Source organism: Oncorhynchus nerka, unplaced genomic scaffold, assembly GCF_034236695.1.
Source record: "Oncorhynchus nerka isolate Pitt River unplaced genomic scaffold, Oner_Uvic_2.0 unplaced_scaffold_761, whole genome shotgun sequence".
Taxonomy (NCBI): domain Eukaryota; kingdom Metazoa; phylum Chordata; class Actinopteri; order Salmoniformes; family Salmonidae; genus Oncorhynchus; species Oncorhynchus nerka.
The window spans coordinates 161236-177832 of record NW_027040453.1 but is presented as its reverse complement, the minus strand read 5'-3'; the positions used below and the strand labels follow the sequence as shown (position 1 = coordinate 177832).

Here is a 16597-nt window from a genome sequence, read left to right as displayed (position 1 = left end):
GAAGAGCCAATGCAATGTAACCTTGGTGAAAATGAAGATGATATACGGTATGCATGTCCTGTTGTAACCACTGTACTTGAAAGATCAAGAAACAAACATATGTGCAGGGTGAAGGTTGAAGGGAAAGAGGTTGAAGCACTGCTGGATTCCGGCAGTATGCTAACCCTGGTCGTTGCAGGCCTAGTGCCGAATCATAAACTGGATACAAGACAGGATATCAGTGTTACAAGCATTCATGGGGATACCCGTCTGTACCCCACGGCCTTAGTGAGCATACAAACAGAGGACGGTCTGCTGGATTATGAGGTCGGCGTGGTCCCAAAGATGCCATATGATGTAATATTGGGTCGAGACTTTCCTAACTTTGCGGTTAGGCCACAAGAATGGCATATTTGAGAAGCCAACAACCCTGACCAAGCAGGAAGAAGCATGGGGCCTTCAACCAAAGCCAAGAAAAGAGGTCTCCCAGGGGACAACATCACAGGTGCTAGTAGGGGAGGAGGAGGATGAAGTGGCAAACCTCGCTGATAACGAACAGCCCAGTACTAGTGGGGCTGGGGTCGATCTGAATCCAGAGGACGACGATCTAGAACCAGCAGACCTGGCAGGGTCCTTGACTCAATTTTGGGACGGCCCAAAACCAGGATCCAACGCTGCAGCAAGCCAGAGCAGATGTGCAGGTCGAGATGGTACTCCCATAAATGTTGGGATGATGCCTAATAGTTTTCCCCACTTCATCATGAAAAAGGGTTTGGTGTACAGAGTCTCGAAAATAGGGGTTGATGTGGTGGAACAGTTGTTGGTTCCCACTCGGTACCGGAGGACAGTACTGGATCTAGCTCATGGGCACATTCTGGGTGGACACCTTGGTATCGATAAAACCCGAGACCGGATTGTAAGGAGGTTTTACTGGCCAGGAATTCAAGCTGAAGTGGCTCGGCATTGTGGAGAGTGCCCGAGTGCCAGTTAACAGCTCCCCGACCAGCTTTAGAAGCCCGTTAGTGCCACTCCCCATAATCGAAACGCCATTTGAGAGGATAGCGATGGATTTAGTGGGCCCACTACCCAAATCCGCCAGAGGGCACCAATACATTCTGGTCATTCTAGATTATGCCACTGCTACCCAGAAGCCATTCCCCTTCGGACGATGACTTCCAAAAATATCGCAAAGGAATTAGTGCTCTTGTTCACCAGGGTAGGGGTTCCAAAGGAGATCCTTACCGACCAGGGGACCCCTTTATGTCCCGCCTTATGGCGGACCTTTGTAAACTGTGGCAGGTGAAACAGTTGAGGACATCGGTTTACCATCCTCAGACGGACGGGCTGGTTGAGAGATTCAACCGAACCCTGAAGTCAATGCTCAGGAAGGTAATCGATAAGGATGGGAAAAACTGGGATTGCATGTTGCCGTATCTGATGTTTGCCATTAGAGAGGTTCCTCAAGCCTCGCTGGGTTTTCTCCCTTTGAGCTGGTATATGGGAGGCATCCCCGGGGAATCTTAGACATCGCCCGGGAAACCTGGGAGCACCAATCCACCCCGTATACTAGTGTCATAGAGCACGTCACGGAAATGCAAGATAGGATAGCCACAGTCATGCCCATCGTCAGAGAGCACATGAGACAAACACAGGAACACCAGCGGCACACTTATAACCGGCAGGCTACCCTGAGGGAATTTCAACCGGGAGATAAGGTGTTAGTGCTGATCCCCACGGTAGAGTGTAAACTACTAGCCACATGGAAAGGACCATATGAAGTACTGGAGAGAATAGAGAGGTCAATTATCGGATCCGACAGCCAGGTCGACGGCCCCAGGAACAGATTTATCACATAAACCTGTTAAAGCATGGAGAGAGAGAAACACTAATGGTCACATACCCCACACACATTCAGGAGACAGCCGAAGTAAATATTTCACCCACTCTGTCCCCAGCGCAAGTACAGGAAGTAAAGACCCTGATCCAGAAAAACAGAGATGTGTTTTCAGAGGTACCTGGCCGAACTGAGGTTACGGCTCATGATATCGTTCCCCTACCAGGGAGAAAAGTGAGTATGAGGCCATACCGGGTACCCGAGGCTCGACGGGCCGCGATTAGAGCAGAGACTGAGAAAATGTTGACAGCTGGAGTGGTCGAAGAGTCACATAGTGAGTGGTCTAGCCCAATTGTGATGGTCTCCAAGCCCGATGGGTCTTTGCGGTTCTGTAACGACTTTCGGAAGGTAAATGAAATCTCGAAGTTTGATGCCTACCCCATGCCCCGAGTAGATGAACTACTGGAGAAAATCGGTCATGCTCGGTACATTACGACCCTTGATCTGACAAAAGGGTACTGGCAAATTCCTCTGACCCCCAGGGCCAAAGAAAAGACAGCCTTTTGCAACACCTGACGGTTTGTTTCAATACACCGTCATGCCATTCGGCTTACACGGGCCCCAGCCACCTTTCAACGGCTCATGGACAAAGTCCTAAAAACCGCACAAAGCATACGCCGCAGCTTATTTAGATGACGTGGGGATCTACAGCCTAGATTGGGAATCCCACTTACCCCGGGTACAGGCAGTGTTAGACGCCTTAGAAAGGCAGGGCTCACAGCAAACCCTGCCAAGTGTTATGTGGGGTTAGAGGAAACAGAGTACCTGGGATACACTGTGGGAAGAGGGTTAATCAAACCCCAACATAAGAAGGTGAAGGCAATTAGAGAATGGCCGAAACCAGTAAATAAGAAGCAGGTTCGAGCCTTCCTAGGGCTGACCGGTTACTACCGGAAGTTCATCCCAAGTTATGCCACAGTGCCCACTTACCGACATGACTAGAGCCAGAGGGCCAAACATGGTCAAATGGGATGAAAGGGCCACCAAAGCATTTAGGACATTACAGGAGGCTCTCTGCTGTAATCCAGTGCTGGTGGTACCAGACTTTGAGAAAGAGTTTGTGGTTCAGACGGATGCCTCAGGAGGTCGGCTTGGGAGCAGTGCTATCCCAAGAGGTAGAAGGGTGGAACACCCCATCCTGTTTTTAAGCAGGAAGCTGGAACCACGGGAAACCAACTACTCAGTCGTTGAGAAAGAGGCGCTGGCAGTAAAGTGGGCTCTAGAAAGCCTGAAGTACTACCTGCTGGGGTGCCACTTCACCCTCATCAGTGACCATGCCCCACTCACCTGGATGCATAGGGCTAAAGAGAAGAACGCTCGGGTGATGCGGTGGTTTTGAGTCTCCAACCGTTTCATTTTGACTTGAAACACAGAGCAGGGAAGGAAATGGGAAACGCGGATGGGTTATCCCGCATGCATGCATATTTTGCTGCGGTAGCCCGACCTAGGTCGGATCTAGGGGAGAGATATGTGGCAAAGAAGGGGGTCGAGTGATAAGTGGCAGATATGTGAGAGCAGAACTAATAAACGGGCTCTGCCCGATCACTAAAATGGCCACCCCTGTCAGAACTACAGATCACAAAATGGCCGACCGCCAAAACTACAAGTCCCAGAAGCAAGGGGAACCCTCAGAAGGTGGAGCCGACTCACAGATAAAGGGTCAAGAAAAACCAGGAAGAGGGAGAGAGAGTGCTGGAAGGAGCTATGAACAATAGAGAAAGAGACTATAGAGATTGGCTGGATTTACCGTGTATGAGCTGGATTGTTTTGGACTTACCTGTTGGCGTTTGGACCTGGACCTACCGAGAACCCGATTCGTGTACCGAACCCTGCTATCCTTGACCTCGCCTACGGCCTGGGTGGACCAGGACAAACACACAGGTACTGTCCTGTTCGAAAGAACTCTCATTCTTGGGTGATTTGGTGACAGTTTACCACTTAGTTTGTGACAAACGCTCCTAACCTTGAAGAGGTTTGCCACAATATCTAGATCTAATACTTGTTCTCCTCACTGTATATCTAGATCTAATACTTGTTCTCATGACTGTATATCTAGATCTAATACTTGTTCTCCCCACTGTATATCTAGATCTAATACTTGTTCTCCTCACTGTATATCTAGATCTAATACTTGTTCTCTCCACTGTTATTTAGATCTAATACTTGTTCTCCTCACTGTATATCTAGATCTAATACTTGTTCTCCTCACTGTATATCTAGATCTAATACTTGTTCTCCTCACTGTATATCTAGATCTAATACTTGTTCTCCCCACTGTATATCTAGATCTAATACTTGTTCTCCCCACTGTATATCTAGATCTAATACTTGTTCTCCCCACTGTATATCTAGATCTAATACTTGTTCTCCCCACTGTATATCTAGATCTAATACTTGTTCTCCCCACTGCATATCTAGATCTAATACTTGTTCTCATCACTGTATATCTAGATCTAATACTTGTTCTCACGACTGTATATCTAGATCTAATACTTGTTCTCCCCACTGTATATCTAGATCTAATACTTGTTCTCACCACTGTATATCTAGATCTAATACTTGATCTCACCACTGTATATCTAGATCTAATACTTGTTCTCACCACTGTATATCTAGATCTAATACTTGTGCTCACCACTGTATATATAGATCTAATACTTGTTCTCCCCACTGTATATCTAGATCTAATACTTGTTCTCCCCACTGTATATCTAGATCTAATACTTGTTCTCCCCACTGTATATCTAGATCTAATACTTGTTCTCTCCACTGTATATTTAGATCTAATACTTGTTCTCCTCACTGTATATCTAGATCTAATACTTGTTCTCCTCACTGTATATCTAGATCTAATACTTGTTCTCCTCACTGTATATCTAGATCTAATACTTGTTCTCCCCACTGTATATCTAGATCTAATACTTGTTCTCACGACTGTATATCTAGATCTAATACTTGTTCTCCCCACTGTATATCTAGATCTAATACTTGTTCTCCCCACTGTATATCTAGATCTAATACTTGTTCTCACCACTGTATATCTAGATCTAATACTTGTTCTCACCACTGTATATCTAGTTCTAATACTTGTTCTCACCACTGTATATCTAGATCTAATACTTGTTCTCCCCACTGTATATCTAGATCTAATACTTGTTCTCACCACTGTATATCTAGATCTAATACTTGTTCTCCTCACTGTATATCTAGATCTAATACTTGTTCTCACCACTGTATATCTAGATCTAATACTTGTTCTCTCCACTGTATATTTAGATCTAATACTTGTTCTCCTCACTGTATATCTAGATCTAATACTTGTTCTCCTCACTGTATATCTAGATCTAATACTTGTTCTCCTCACTGTATATCTAGATCTAATACTTGTTCTCCCCACTGTATATCTAGATCTAATACTTGTTCTCACGACTGTATATCTAGATCTAATACTTGTTCTCCCCACTGTATATCTAGATCTAATACTTGTTCTCACGACTGTATATCTAGATCTAATACTTGTTCTCCCCACTGTATATCTAGATCTAATACTTGTTCTCCCCACTGTATATCTAGATCTAATACTTGTTCTCACCACTGTATATCTAGATCTAATACTTGATCTCACCACTGTATATCTAGATCTAATACTTGTTCTCACCACTGTATATCTAGATCTAATACTTGTTCTCACCACTGTATATCTAGATCTAATACTTGTTCTCACCACTGTATATCTAGATCTAATACTTGTTCTCACCACTTTATATCTAGATCTAATACTTGTTCTCACCACTGTATATCTAGATCTAATACTTGTTCTCACCACTGTATATCTAGTTCTAATACTTGTTCTCACCACTGTATATCTAGATCTAATTCTTGTTCTCCCCACTGTATATCTAGATCTAATACTTGTTCTCCCCACTGTATATCTAGATCTAATACTTGTTCTCACCACTGTATATCTAGTTCTAATACTTGTTCTCACCACTGTATATCTAGATCTAATACTTGTTCTCACCACTGTATATCTAGATCTAATACTTGTTCTCCCCACTGTATATCTAGATCTAATACTTGTTCTCACCACTGTATATCTAGATCTAATACTTGTTCTCCTCACTGTATATCTAGATCTAATACTTGTTCTCACCACTGTATATCTAGATCTAATACTTGTTCTCTCCACTGTATATTTAGATCTAATACTTGTTCTCCTCACTGTATATCTAGATCTAATACTTGTTCTCCTCACTGTATATCTAGATCTAATACTTGTTCTCCTCACTGTATATCTAGATCTAATACTTGTTCTCCCCACTGTATATCTAGATCTAATACTTGTTCTCACGACTGTATATCTAGATCTAATACTTGTTCTCCCCACTGTATATCTAGATCTAATACTTGTTCTCCCCACTGTATATCTAGATCTAATACTTGTTCTCACCACTGTATATCTAGATCTAATACTTGATCTCACCACTGTATATCTAGATCTAATACTTGTTCTCACCACTGTATATCTAGATCTAATACTTGTTCTCACCACTGTATATCTAGATCTAATACTTGTTCTCACCACTTTATATCTAGATCTAATACTTGTTCTCCCCACTGTATATCTAGATCTAATACTTGTTCTCCTCACTGTATATCTAGATCTAATACTTGTTCTCTCCACTGTATATTTAGATCTAATACTTGTTCTCCTCACTGTATATCTAGATCTAATACTTGTTCTCCTCACTGTATATCTAGATCTAATACTTGTTCTCCTCACTGTATATCTAGATCTAATACTTGTTCTCCCCACTGTATATCTAGATCTAATACTTGTTCTCACGACTGTATATCTAGATCTAATACTTGTTCTCCCCACTGTATATCTAGATCTAATACTTGTTCTCCCCACTGTATATCTAGATCTAATACTTGTTCTCACCACTGTATATCTAGATCTAATACTTGTTCTCACCACTGTATATCTAGATCTAATACTTGTTCTCACCACTGTATATCTAGATCTAATACTTGTTCTCACCACTTTATATCTAGATCTAATACTTGTTCTCACCACTGTATATCTAGATCTAATACTTGTTCTCACCACTGTATATCTAGTTCTAATACTTGTTCTCACCACTGTATATCTAGATCTAATTCTTGTTCTCCCCACTGTATATCTAGATCTAATACTTGTTCTCCCCACTGTATATCTAGATCTAATACTTGTTCTCACCACTGTATATCTAGTTCTAATACTTGTTCTCACCACTGTATATCTAGATCTAATACTTGTTCTCACCACTGTATATCTAGATCTAATACTTGTTCTCCCACTGTATATCTAGATCTAATACTTGTTCTCACCACTGTATATCTAGATCTAATACTTGTTCTCCTCACTGTATATCTAGATCTAATACTTGTTCTCACCACTGTATATCTAGATCTAATACTTGTTCTCACCACTGTATATCTAGATCTAATACTTGTTCTCCCCACTGTATATCTAGATCTAATACTTGTTCTCCCCACTGTATATCTAGATCTAATACTTGTTCTCCCCACTGTATATCTAGATCTAATACTTGTTCTCTCCACTGTATATCTAGATCTAATACTTGTTCTCACCACTGTATATCTAGATCTAATACTTGTTCTCACCACTGTATATCTAGATCTAATACTTGTTCTCACCACTGTATATCTAGATCTAATTCTTGTTCTCCCCACTGTATATCTAGATCTAATACTTGTTCTCCCCACTGTATATCTAGATCTAATACTTGTTCTCACCACTGTATATCTAGTTCTAATACTTGTTCTCACCACTGTATATCTAGATCTAATACTTGTTCTCCTCACTGTATATCTAGATCTAATACTTGTTCTCACCACTGTATATCTAGATCTAATACTTGTTCTCCTCACTGTATATCTAGATCTAATACTTGTTCTCCCCACTGTATATCTAGATCTAATACTTGTTCTACCCACTGTATATCTAGATCTAATACCTGTTCTCACCACTGTATATCTAGATCTAATACTTGTTCTCACCACTGTTTATCTAGATCTAATACTTGTTCTCCCCACTGATCTAATACTGTGTTAACTCTATATAGACAGTGAGGAGCAGAATGAACAGTGTAATACTGAATGTTACGTGTTAACTCTATATAGACAGTGAGGAGCAGAATGAACAGTGTAATGCTGAATGTTACGTGTTAATTGTCAGTGGCACTGTATTGTCCTCAAAGCGGGCAAAAAAGTTATTCAGTCTGCCTGGGAGCAAGACATCCTGGTCCGTGACTGGGCTGGGTTTCTTCTTGTAGTCCATGATTGACTGTAGACCCTGCCACATGCCTCTTGTGTCTGAGCCATGGAATTGAGATTCTACTTTGTCTCTGTACTGACGCTTAGCTTGTTTAATAGCCTTGCGGAGGGAATAGCTGCACTGTTTGTATTCGGTCATGTTGCCAGACACCTTGCCCTGATTAAAAGCAGTGGTTCGCGCTTTCAGTTTCACGCGAATGCTGCCATCAATCCACGGTTTCTGGTTAGGGAATGTTTTTATCGTTGCTATGGGAACGACATCTTCAACGCACGTTCTAATGAACTCGCACACCGAATCAGCGTATTCGTCAATATTTTTATCTGACGCAATACGAAACATGTCCCAGTCCACGTGATGGAAGCAGTCTTGGAGTGTGGAGTCAGCTTGGTCTGACCAGCGTTGGACAGACCTCAGCGTGGGAGCCTCTTGTTTAAGTTTCTGCCTGTAGGCAGGGATCAACAAAATGGAGTCGTGGTCAGCTTTTCCGAAAGGGGGGCGGGGCAGGGCCTTATATGCGTCACGGAAGTTAGAGTAACAATGATCCAAGGCTTTACCACCCCTGGTTGCGCAATCGATATGCTGATAAAATTTAGGGAGTCTTGTTTTCAGATTAGCTTTGTTAAAATCCCCAGCTACAATGAATGCAGCCTCCGGATTGGTAATGGTGAGAGGTTAGCATGTTTTGTTGTAGCCTCTGTTATTGGTAATGGTGAGAGGTTAGTATGTTTTGTTGTAGCCTCTGTTATTGGTAATGGTGAGAGGTTAGCATGTTTTGTTGTAGCCTCTGTCATTGGTAATTGTGAGAGATTAGCATGTTTTGTTGTAGTCTCTGTTATTGGTAATGGTGAGAGGTTAGTATGTTTTGTTGTAGCCTCTGTTATTGGTAATGGTGAGAGGTTAGCATGTTTTGTTGTAGCCTCTGTCATTGGTAATTGTGAGAGATTAGCATGTTTTGTTGTAGTCTCTGTTATTGGTAATGGTGAGAGGTTAGTATGTTTTGTTGTAGCCTCTGTTATTGGTAATGGTGAGAGGTTAGCATGTTTTGTTGTAGCCTCTGTTATTGGTAATGGTGAGAGGTTAGCATGTTTGTTGTAGCCTCTGTTATTGGTAATGGTGAGGTTAGCATGTTTTGTTGTAGCCTCTGTTATTGGTAATGGTGAGAGGTTAGCATGTTTTGTTGTAGCCTCTGTTATTGGTAATGGTGAGAGGTTAGCATGTTTTGTTGTAGCCTCTGTTATTGGTAATGGTGAGAGGTTAGTATGTTTTGTTGTAGCCTCTGTTATTGGTAATGGTGAGAGGTTAGCATGTTTTGTTGTAGCCTCTGTTATTGGTAATGGTGAGAGGTTAGCATGTTTTGTTGTAGCCTGTTATTGGTAATGGTGAGAGGTTAGCGTGTTTTGTTGTTGCCTCTGTTATTGGTAATGGTGAGAGGTTAGTGTGTTTTGTTGTAGTCTCTGTTATTGGTAATGGTGAGAGGTTAGCATGTTTTGTTGTAGCCTCTGTTATTGGTAATGGTGAGAGGTTAGCATGTTTTGTTGTAGCCTCTGTTATTGGTAATGGTGAGAGGTTAGCATGTTTTGTTGTAGCCTCTGTTATTGGTAATGGTGAGAGGTTAGCATGTTTTGTTGTAGCCTCTGTTATTGGTAATGGTGAGAGGTTAGCATGTTTTGTTGTAGTCTCTGTTATTGGTAATGGTGAGAGGTTAGTATGTTTTGTTGTAGTCTCTGTTATTGGTAATGGTGAGAGGTTAGCATGTTTTGTTGTAGCCTCTGTTATTGGTAATGGTGAGAGGTTAGTATGTTTTGTTGTAGCCTCTGTTATTGGTAATGGTGAGAGGTTAGCATGTTTTGTTGTAGCCTCTGTCATTGGTAATTGTGAGAGATTAGCATGTTTTGTTGTAGTCTCTGTTATTGGTAATGGTGAGAGGTTAGTATGTTTTGTTGTAGCCTCTGTTATTGGTAATGGTGAGAGGTTAGCATGTTTTGTTGTAGCCTCTGTTATTGGTAATGGTGAGAGGTTAGCATGTTTTGTTGTAGCCTCTGTTATTGGTAATGGTGAGAGGTTAGCATGTTTTGTTGTAGCCTCTGTTATTGGTAATGGTGAGAGGTTAGCATGTTTTGTTGTAGCCTCTGTTATTGGTAATGGTGAGAGGTTAGCATGTTTTGTTGTAGCCTCTGTTATTGGTAATGGTGAGAGGTTAGTATGTTTTGTTGTAGCCTCTGTTATTGGTAATGGTGAGAGGTTAGCATGTTTTGTTGTAGTCTCTGTTATTGGTAATGGTGAGAGGTTAGCATGTTTTGTTGTAGCCTCTGTTATTGGTAATGGTGAGAGGTTAGCATGTTTTGTTGTAGCCTCTGTTATTGGTAATGGTGAGAGGTTAGCATGTTTTGTTGTAGCCTCTGTTATTGGTAATGGTGAGAGGTTAGCATGTTTTGTTGTAGCCTCTGTTATTGGTAATGGTGAGAGGTTAGCATGTTTTGTTGTAGCCTCTGTTATTGGTAATGGTGAGAGGTTAGTATGTTTTGTTGTAGCCTCTGTTACTGGTAATGGTGAGAGGTTAGCATGTTTTGTTGTAGCCTCTGTTATTGGTAATGGTGAGAGGTTAGCATGTTTTGTTGTAGCCTCTGTTATTGGTAATGGTGAGAGGTTAGCATGTTTTGTTGTAGCCTCTGTTATTGGTAATGGTGAGAGGTTAGCATGTTTTGTTGTAGCCTCTGTTATTGGTAATGGTGAGAGGTTAGCATGTTTTGTTGTAGTCTCTGTTATTGGTAATGGTGAGAGGTTAGTATGTTTTGTTGTAGTCTCTGTTATTGGTAATGGTGAGAGGTTAGTATGTTTTGTTGTAGCCTCTGTTATTGGTAATGGTGAGAGGTTAGTATGTTTTGTTGTAGCCTCTGTTATTGGTAATGGTGAGAGGTTAGCATGTTTTGTTGTAGCCTCTGTTATTGGTAATGGTGAGAGGTTAGCATGTTTTGTTGTAGCTCTGTTATTGGTAATGGTGAGAGGTTAGCATGTTTTGTTGTAGCCTCTGTTATTGGTAATGGTGAGAGGTTAGCATGTTTTGTTGTAGTCTCTGTTATTGGTAATGGTGAGAGGTTAGCATGTTTTGTTGTAGCCTCTGTTATTGGTAATGGTGAGAGGTTAGCATGTTTTGTTGTAGCCTCTGTTATTGGTAATGGTGAGAGGTTAGCATGTTTTGTTGTAGCCTCTGTTATTGGTAATGGTGAGAGGTTAGCATGTTTTGTTGTAGCCTCTGTTATTGGTAATGGTGAGAGGTTAGCATGTTTTGTTGTAGCCTCTGTTATTGGTAATGGTGAGAGGTTAGCATGTTTTGTTGTAGCCTCTGTTATTGGTAATGGTGAGAGGTTAGTATGTTTTGTTGTAGCCTCTGTTATTGGTAATGGTGAGAGGTTAGTATGTTTTGTTGTAGCCTCTGTTATTGGTAATGGTGAGAGGTTAGTATGTTTTGTTGTAGCCTCTGTTATTGGTAATGGTGAGAGGTTAGCATGTTTTGTTGTAGCCTCTGTTATTGGTAATGGTGAGAGGTTAGCATGTTTTGTTGTAGCCTCTGTTATTGGTAATGGTGAGAGGTTAGCATGTTTTGTTGTAGCCTCTGTTATTGGTAATGGTGAGAGGTTAGCATGTTTTGTTGTAGCCTCTGTTATTGGTAATGGTGAGAGGTTAGCATGTTTTGTTGTAGCCTCTGTTATTGGTAATGGTGAGAGGTTAGTATGTTTTGTTGTAGCCTCTGTTATTGGTAATGGTGAGAGGTTAGCATGTTTTGTTGTAGCCTCTGTTATTGGTAATGGTGAGAGGTTAGTATGTTTTGTTGTAGCCTCTGTTATTGGTAATGGTGAGAGGTTAGCATGTTTTGTTGTAGCCTCTGTTATTGGTAATGGTGAGAGGTTAGCATGTTTTGTTGTAGCCTCTGTTATTGGTAATGGTGAGAGGTTAGCATGTTTTGTTGTAGCCTCTGTTATTGGTAATGGTGAGAGGTTAGCATGTTTTGTTGTAGTCTCTGTTATTGGTAATGGTGAGAGGTTAGCATGTTTTGTTGTAGCCTCTGTTATTGGTAATGGTGAGAGGTTAGCATGTTTTGTTGTAGCCTCTGTTATTGGTAATGGTGAGAGGTTAGCATGTTTTGTTGTAGCCTCTGTTATTGGTAATGGTGAGAGGTTAGCATGTTTTGTTGTAGCCTCTGTTATTGGTAATGGTGAGAGGTTAGCATGTTTTGTTGTAGCCTCTGTTATTGGTAATGGTGAGAGGTTAGTATGTTTTGTTGTAGCCTCTGTTATTGGTAATGGTGAGAGGTTAGCATGTTTTGTTGTAGCCTCTGTTATTGGTAATGGTGAGAGGTTAGTATGTTTTGTTGTAGCCTCTGTTATTGGTAATGGTGAGAGGTTAGCATGTTTTGTTGTAGCCTCTGTTATTGGTAATGGTGAGAGGTTAGCATGTTTTGTTGTAGCCTCTGTTATTGGTAATGGTGAGAGGTTAGCATGTTTTGTTGTAGCCTCTGTTATTGGTAATGGTGAGAGGTTAGCATGTTTTGTTGTAGCCTCTGTTATTGGTAATGGTGAGAGGTTAGCATGTTTTGTTGTAGCCTCTGTTATTGGTAATGGTGAGAGGTTAGTATGTTTTGTTGTAGCCTCTGTTATTGGTAATGGTGAGAGGTTAGCATGTTTTGTTGTAGCCTCTGTTATTGGTAATGGTGAGAGGTTAGCATGTTTTGTTGTAGCCTCTGTTATTGGTAATGGTGAGAGGTTAGCATGTTTTGTTGTAGCCTCTGTTATTGGTAATGGTGAGAGGTTATGTTTTGTTGTAGCCTCTGTTATTGGTAATGGTGAGAGGTTAGCATGTTTTGTTGTAGCCTCTGTTATTGGTAATGGTGAGAGGTTAGCATGTTTTGTTGTAGCCTCTGTTATTGGTAATGGTGAGAGGTTAGCATGTTTTGTTGTAGCCTCTGTTATTGGTAATGGTGAGAGGTTAGCATGTTTTGTTGTAGCCTCTGTTATTGGTAATGGTGAGAGGTTAGCATGTTTTGTTGTAGTCTCTGTTATTGGTAATGGTGAGAGGTTAGCATGTTTTGTTGTAGCCTCTGTTATTGGTAATGGTGAGAGGTTAGCATGTTTTGTTGTAGCCTCTGTTATTGGTAATGGTGAGAGGTTAGCATGTTTTGTTGTAGTCTCTGTTATTGGTAATGGTGAGAGGTTAGTATGTTTTGTTGTAGCCTCTGTTATTGGTAATGGTGAGAGGTTAGCATGTTTTGTTGTAGTCTCTGTTATTGGTAATGGTGAGAGGTTAGCATGTTTTGTTGTAGCCTCTGTTATTGGTAATGGTGAGAGGTTAGCATGTTTTGTTGTAGCCTCTGTTATTGGTAATGGTGAGAGGTTAGCATGTTTTGTTGTAGCCTCTGTTATTGGTAATTTATTATTATTATTATTATAGGATTTAGGATCATTTTTACCTATGTTTTATTTAACTAGGCAAGATCAGTTAAGAACAAATTCTTATTTTCAATGACGGCCTAGGAACAGTGGGTTAACTGCCTGTTAAATGGCAGAACGACAGATTTGTACCTTGTCAGCTTGGGGATTTGAACTTGCAACCTTCCAGTTACTAGTCCAACGCTAGTCAAACGCTCTAACCATTAGGCTACCCTGCCGATCATTCATGATCTTTCTCAATCATGGCATCATCAGTCACAAGCTGATGTAGTCACTGTGTTCAAAGAATATGGGATCAAATACTCAACTTTTGACTAATTTAATAAACTATAAGTGAATTGGTCAGAATACTTATAACTTCTTCAAATAGACTAGGTACATAACGTACTTTTTTTTTTCTAAATCGTGAAACAGATTGTATTAAAATACCCTCAAATAAAAGGTGACATTATATACTGTTGAAAAAATATACTGCCACTAATTTCACCACCAAAGAATAGCAGTGTGATTTTAATATGATTTGACTCTTTGCAGGCTGTCAGGCTGTCTAGTCACAGAGGAAGGCTGTGCTTCTCTGGTCTCAGCTCTGAGGTCAAAACCCCTCACACCTGAGAGAGCTGGACCTGAGCTACAATCACCCAGGAGACTCAGGAGTCAGACTGCTCTCTGCTGGACTGGAGGATCCACACTGCAGACTGGAGAAACTCAAGTATGTAGAGGGTTTATGTCAATGTTCATATCAGACATGTTGGACTTATCAGGCTGGTTAAGACAAACATTATTACCACTTGGACAGAAATAAGTGCTGACTGCTGACTGTGTGTGTGTGTGTGTGTCCAGTGTGTGTGTGTCTCCAGTGTGTGTGTCTCCAGTGTGTCCAGTGTGTGTTCATTGTGTGTGTGTGTGTGTGTGTGTCCAGTGTGTGTGTGTCCAGTGGACACTTGCCACACGCACACTGGACACACACACACAATGAACACACACTGGACACACTGGAGACACACACACACACTGGACACACACACACACACACACACACTGGAGACACACACACACTGGACACACACACACACACTGGACACACGCACACTGGACACACACACACAATGAACACACACTGGACACACACACACACACTGGAGACACACACACACACACACACACTGGAGACGCACACACACTAGAGACACACACGCACACACACTGGAGACACACACACACACACTGGAGACACACACACACACACTGGAGACACACACACACACACACTGGAGACACACACACACACACTGGAGACACACACACACACACACTGGAGACATGCACACACACACACACTGGAGACACACACACACACACACACACTGGAGACCCACACACACTGGAGTGTGTGAGTTCAGGTGTATCCCTCAATGACTGTCTGTTCTTCTGCTTACCGCTACATTGTGGAACATGGTGGAGAGAACAGAATGAATCCTGGGATTAGAAAATGTGAGTGTTGACTGCTGTGAAGAATATAGGGTTCAAGAATCAATCTTAATTCAAGTTAAGTCCAAGTCAAAGACCACCATCATTACTGACTTGGTCATATTAAATATCAGCTGTAGTTCTACAGAAGCAGAAATCAGGGACACCAACGTTTACAAAGAGTTGCTTTGACTGTGTGTGTGTGTGTGTGTGTGTGTGTGTGTGCGTGCGTGCGTGCGTGCGTGCGTGCGTGCGTGCGTGCGTGCGTGCGTGCGTGCGTGCGTGCGTGCGTGCGTGCGTGCGTGCGTGCGTGTGTAATTAATGGGAATAAGTGTGTTTTATATTACCATACAGTATAACATATGATCATTCAACAAGTCTCAAGTTACCTAAACTTCTCCTTTTGATACCTAGAAACATCTACATTACATGAATTAGTGAAAAGTGAGTTAACATTCTAATGTGAATGATGATGATTTCTAATTTTGTGTCTGGTTTCATCCATCAGATGTCTGTGATCTCACACTGGACCTAAACACAGTAAACAGACACCTCTCTCTGTCTGAGGAGAACAGAAAGGTGACATGGAGGAGAGAGAAGCAGCCGTATCCTGATCACCCAGAGAGATTTAAGGACTGGCAGCAGGTGCTGTGTAGAGAGGGTCTGACTGGGCGCTGTTACTGGGAGGTAGAGAGGAGTGGGAGAGGTGCTGTTATAGGAGTGACATATAAAGGAATCAGCAGGGGAGGAAGGGGTAGGGACAGTAGGCTTGGATACAATGACAAGTCCTGGAGTCTGTACTGCTGTGACAACCGTTACTATGCCTGGCACAATAATAATCTCACTACCATAGATGTCCCCTCCTCCGGCTCCCACAGAGTAGGAGTGTATCTGGACTGGCCAGCCGGCACTCAGTCCTTCTATAGAGCCTCCTCTGACACACTGACCCACCTGTTCACATTCACCTCCACATTCACTGAGCGCCTCTATCCAGGGTTTTGGGTTTGGGGTGATGGCGACTCAGTGTCCCTGAAATAATAATAATTGTTACACAGACACGCACACGCACACACACACACACACACTGAACACACACACACACACACACACTGGACACACACACACACGAGCTGGACACACACACACTGGACAAACACACACAAACACACAATTGGACACACACACAAAATGGACAAAAACACAAACACACACACACACACACTGGACAAACACACAAACACACACACACACACACACACACTGGACAAACAAAAACACACACGCTGGACACAGACATACACACGCTGGACACACACACACACTGGACACACACACACACACACTGGACACACACACACTGGACACACACAAAAACACACACACACACACACTGGACACACACACAAAAACACACACACACACACACTGGACAAACACACAAACACACACACACACACACACACACTGGAC

General features: G+C 42.0%; 1 long non-coding RNA gene across 1 annotated transcript; it reads left to right on the top strand.

The window, feature by feature from the left end:
* The first annotated feature begins 15062 nt into the window (after positions 1–15062).
* Positions 15063–16387, top strand: LOC135571107 (uncharacterized). The gene is made up of 2 exons (XR_010463645.1): positions 15063–15151; positions 15636–16387. It is a non-coding gene; the product is annotated as an uncharacterized LOC135571107 (long non-coding RNA).
* The last annotated feature ends 210 nt before the right edge of the window (positions 16388–16597 follow it).